At 39.2% G+C, this 5,791-nt stretch overlaps 1 pseudogene; it reads right to left on the reverse strand.

Moving 5' to 3' along the window:
* Positions 1–3,392: 3,392 nt before the first annotated feature.
* On the reverse strand, positions 3,393–4,830 carry LOC100670868 (polycystin-2-like protein 1; annotated as a pseudogene).
* Positions 4,831–5,791: the final 961 nt, after the last annotated feature.

Consider the following 5,791-nt stretch of genomic DNA (forward strand, 5'->3'; position numbering starts at 1 on the left):
ATGGAGCAGGCAGAGGAAATCTGGATAACTCTTAGAGAGTTGCCCTCTGCCACAGGCCTATGTAGTGCTGTCTCTAATTATTAGCAACTTAGAATTGCTTATTCCAGAGCTAATCCCTCAGAGCCCCTTGTTGTTGTTAGTTGCCATTAAGTTGAGTCAAATTTTTAACGTGAGACGTAGGAAACATCATCTTGAAGCTCTGTGTATTGTGCAAGTCTATATAGAACACTGCAATGGGTAGTACTGGACATCAGGGGAATCTGGGTTTCATGGGGGAGAGAAGAGAAAGGCACAGAAAAGAGAGAGAAACAAGACAGAAGGGTACCGAATACAGATCAATTTGCTTGTCTCAAAGTTTTGCTAACCAGTGGCTCTGTTTCCGAGCTAAACTTTCAATACAGGGCTAGAGAAAAATATTCTCAAATTTATTTCTACGGTGTCCTATAGGGTAGCTAGGAATCAGAATTGATTCTGTCGCAGTGGATTAATGAAGAAGCCCATTAATTTTCTCATTATTTAAATGGAGCCTATGCCTATAAGGGAAAACCTGGTTGCATAGTGGTTAATTGCTATAGCTGCTAACCAAAAGGCTGGCAGTTCAAATCCACTGGGCACTCCTTGGAAACTCTATGGGCAGTTCTACTCTGTCCTATATAGGGTCGTAATGAGCTGGAATCGACTCTACAGCAGTGTGTTTTTTTTTTTTGTTGTTTTTTTTTATGGCTATAAGAGATAATCTTCCTTGTAGTTAAGAATAAGGATTTCTCTGACTGCTAGCTCTCTACCAGACCTCTATTAGCAAGTCAGAAATTAATTATAGTTGTCTGATTGATTGGTATTATTTGGAAAAAGTAAATGGCCAAAAAAAAATATGTAGACAGGCTGATTTTATAATTTGTATACCAATTTTGCCCGTTGCCTGGCTGTTATTATCATATAAATTAACTTACAAAACATATTCTGAACAGTACATAAACTCCAGAACAATTAAATAAAATAAGACCAGGCTCATAAAGTCTGTTTCCATACACTAGACATTCCCATAATTCAAAATGGAGGAAGAACTCAAGATTCTGAAAACATGTGAGACTGCTTCACCGTGCCATAGAATTTTGAGTCACTTCCAGTAAAAGGCTTTCTTTAACGTTTGGGCATAGATCTCTTGCCAAACAGGTCAGCAGCAGATCTGCCATCATGTCCAGGCATGCCAAGTACTGCTCAGCATTTAACGCTCATGCTCCACTTATAGTTTCGAAGATCAAAGTGCAGATTCTACAAAAAGGCCACTTGAGAATATACTGCTCAAATCTATTAGGATAAAGCCCAGGAACTACTGCAGCAGTTTATGTCATCAAGCCTCAAATGTTTTTGAAGCCCAGAAGTGGATCATACCTAAGAGGTCCAGGGTAGGGTACTTAAGGGTAATATAGTATTTCTAAAAATATTTATAAATGCCCATGAGCGCTGGATAGTTAATTTGGTAATCAGTGAAAGTATCTTTCTTAATAATTTTCATAAGATCCTTTGTTCAAATTAATGAGATCTCTTTCTGAATTTATTTATTTATATTTGGAGGAGAAGTTCCTAAAATATAGAAAATACAAATAAATGTCTATAATAATTATTCACCACTCAAAATGAACATTAATATTTTTTGTTTGTTTTGTTCTGTTTTTTAACTAAATGTTTTCTTCCCCAGGTCCATTCTCTTCCCTTTCCAAGGGCCAGCATCATCTGGTGTTTGTATCCTGACTGTGTTTTTGTACTTGTACTACATTTCTGTATTTATTTTGTGTTACTTAACACAGTTTTGTAATAAAACAAACAAAAAATAAATAAACCAAACCCACTGCTGTCAAGTCAATTTCAACTCATAATATCCATAAATGTCTTGCCCAATTTTTGTTTATACTTTATTTTCTAATTGTTATTGCTACTATTTAAGTTTTATTTAGTCTATTTTAAATTGGGTGATTTTCTGAATCCTCTTAATTTTACAGGTTATCCGAAGATTTTTTTGAATTTTCTAGGAAGGCAGTTACATTATCTACTAATGAAAATTTTGTATCTTTCCAATTTCTATACCTCCTTTTTCTTGTGCTATTCCTTTAGCTAGGAACTACAGTTCAGTGTTGAGTAGTAGGATGATTGCAGACGTCCTTGTCTTATTTCTTATTTAATGGAAGTTCTTTTAACATTTCACCGTTTAGACTAATGTTGCTGTCAATTTTTGGTAGTTGTCTTTTGTGCAAAGTTTTTTGTTTTTGTTTTTAATTTTGTTGTTGCTGTTGAGCATATACACAGCAAAGCAGGCACCAATTCAACTGTTTCTACGTGTACAATTCAGTGACATTGATTACATTCTTTGAATTATGTAACCATTCTAACCCTCCTTTTTTGAGTTGTTCCTCCCCCATTAATATAAACACACGGTTTTCTAAGTTTCCTATCTTTTGTGTTGCTGTTGTCACTTTGATCCCATACAGATAGTTCTTAATAGAGCATAATGCTCAAGGGAGACATTTTTTACTAGTTAAGCTAAGCTATTGTTTGGTCTTAAGAAGACTTCAGGGGATATTTTTGGTTTAAGTTTTAAAGATTATCTCAAGGCAATAGTTTCAGGGGTTCATCCAGCCACCTTGGCTCTAGAAAGTCTGGAGTCCATGAGAATTCAGAGTTTTTTGAGAGGTTTTATTATTATTACTTTTTGCTTTATTGAGAGAGTCGTATTGCATTTCCTTGTCAGTCTCTTTATGTAGTAAATGTGTTGATGTAATTTGATCGATTTTCTGATGTTAAATCATGCCTGCCTTCCTAGTATTAATCTATTTGTTGTATATACATGAATTCAGTTTACTATGGCAATTTTTTTTTAAGATAGGAGAAAACTATTAATAATTACCAAATTGCATTTCACGTGTCAATGTTTGAAGACAAATTTGGTAATCTTTTTCTAGAAAATTGTCCATCTCATTTGAAATTTTCAAATTTGTTGGCATACAATTGCTTATAGTACTTAATTATTATTATTTTGGTGCTCACAATGTATTTGTTCAATGTTTGCTAATACGTTTGATGGGCATGCAGAGAGAGAACAGCTAAGAGAATAGACCAGTATTTGTTGGGGAGCATAGAACAAAGATCAGAGTTTTGTAGGAGTAGGGGTGTATACAGTGATTAGGGAATTACATTATTACATTAGGGCCTAAGAGTTGTTCAGCAAGGTTCGGAATGCTGTATACCATGGTCAAAGGCCTTTAAACTGAGGGCACAATTCTGAAGGTCAGGATCAGCGACCTAGAGGCCAAGATCAGTGGCTTATAGGGAAGGAATATATAGTTGAATGTCAAGGACTTATAAGCCAAGGTCAGGAAAGGTTAATCTTTAGTTGCTCACTCCTGCAAGGTGTTGGTAAAATCCTTGAACTGGGTCCCCTGCTCCCCACCCTTCAGGACCTGGAGCATATCCGAAATCTGTCCTTCCTCAGACGCAGCCTTAATAGGGTCTTATTGTAGCCTATTTCAGAAGGTCAGAAAGCTCATCCTTCTGTCCAGCCAATTCCTTCTTGATCTCTTAATAGGTATCGTTGATGATGGCCAGGAACAAGTTCAGGAGCACAAGGAAGATGAAGAAGATGTAGGGTAGCAAAGTGGGCAGGAACCAGGATGTGGTTGGCATTGTAGGGAGCATTGTAGTCAAAACCACCAAGGATGATCCAGAAATGTGTGAAAAAGCACTTGATGAAAGTGCTAAAGTTTTCCACTTGGGTCCCGAAAAGTAGCTAGCTGAATTGTGCACAGTGAAGAACATGATGGCGATGCCCAGGATGTCCTTGGCACAGTGCGCCAATGTGGAGGAGAGCTAAGACGTGATTATGCTGAAGCTGATGTACTTGCATATCTTGATCCAGGTAAAGAAGAGGTTGATAGCATTCATGTTATTGTACTACATCTGCCAGAAGGCGAGGAACTTGAAGTTGGCCTATGTGTTTTGCTGCTGCAGGAGCTTCACCATCAGCTCATTCACCTCGAGGGTTTGAAATATGTGGAAACCCACAGCCGCAATGGAGAGCAAAATGCCAATCAGGTCTAGGATGTTCCAGATGCTGCTGAGGTAGCAAAACCGGTGGATGTGGAGCCCCAAGATCTCCTCCACCACATAGTAGAAGATGAAGACACAGAAGATGATCTCACAACCAACAATAAAGAAGTCTCAGTTGCTGACAGAGCACATCAGCTTCACTGTGCGGGTCTGCCAGGATGGGATGGCACCTCCTGTAACTGGAAACTCCACCACCAGCCTCCAAACACAGAAAAGATTGATGTTGGCATTGTAGACTGAGAAGTCCGTGAAGACCACCTGAATGCCCTGGTCCAGACACAGCCCCTCTTGTAGGTCCCAGAGTGCCTCTGCACTGGCCTGTTGAAACCTCAGGAGGTCCGAATAGTAGCCACCTCCACTGTAGACTGTGAGCCAGCCCCAGTGGGAGGAACCCCACTGCTCATCCGCGAGTGGTATGTCCACATTCCTGAAGTCCACCATGCCGCTGATGGTCTGCAAGGAGACATGGGTGTCTGAGTATGTAAGAAGAGCTCAGACATCACTTTGGTGTAGTGATAGGCACTGGAGCTTGTCATTTCATAAGTCAATAGACAGATGTTCACCAGAAACATGATATACACCAAAAGCTCCCACAGGGTGGTCTTAACATAAAATTCCCAGTTCTCCAATACTTATTATTTTTTTAAATCTGTAGTATTTGCAACCCCTAACATTGCTTTTTGTTGCTTTTGGTTTTGATCAGCCTTCCTATAAACTCATCTATTTTGTTACTATTTTCAATATTATTTTTGCCTGATAATTTCTATATATTGGAGCTGTCTATACACTGCATCTTAGAAGTGCAAAAAAAAAAAAATCATTTCATACTTCTTCTCTATCCCAGTGAGATTCTCTTTCTCACCCTTGGAGGGCATTTCTGGATCCCTTCCATGTCATACAGGAGCTGACGAAAATTTGGGAGTACTAGGCCAGGTACACTGGAGTCCTTGTGGCACAAAGTTTAAAGAATTTGGCTGCTAACTGAAAGGTCTACAGTTTGAATCCACCAGCTACTCCACAAAAGAAAAATGTGGCAGTCTGCTTCTGTAAAGACTTACAGTCTTGGAAACCCTATGGGGAAGTTCTACTCTGTCTTATAGGATCTCTATGAGTTGGAATCAACTCAACGACAGTGGGTATGGAGTAGGCTTAGCAGAGGTCCTTTCTCTGCTTAAACAAACCATGCTGCCATTTTGACTCTAAGGCAGATGATTGATGTTGGCATGAAGGCATTCTGCAAGATGACCTCTTCAGTGATTCCAAAAGGGCATAAGCTGTCCTCTTTTTGCCCTTTGTCCTCAATCCCCTCCCTAACCACCTGCATAAGATTGGGGTTGCACATGAGTTACAGTAAAAACTTAAAGAATCCTCAATATGAAAGAGAACAGAGATTGGGGCCTAGGTAGCCAGGAGAAAACTGAGCTCCCCTGGAGCAACCTCCTTGCTTGTGTCAAGCCAAGATGCCATAAGTTGTAGACACTTCAGGAATGGAAGTATTGAATACCAAGGTCAATGTCCAAGACACATGGCATGAGACATTTTAACCAGAGGACTACATGTAGAACATGGACCAGTATGCCCAATAGCATTGGTTGTGTGCAATCAGATACCATCTTAGGAAGGAGGAAATCTAGAAGGAGGGAGAAGGATTAGATTCCATAACTGAGGACTTAAGCAATTCAACATCCAA

The sequence above is a fragment of the Loxodonta africana genome, chromosome 4, assembly GCF_030014295.1.
Source record: "Loxodonta africana isolate mLoxAfr1 chromosome 4, mLoxAfr1.hap2, whole genome shotgun sequence".
In the NCBI taxonomy this organism is placed as follows: Eukaryota; Metazoa; Chordata; class Mammalia; order Proboscidea; family Elephantidae; genus Loxodonta; species Loxodonta africana.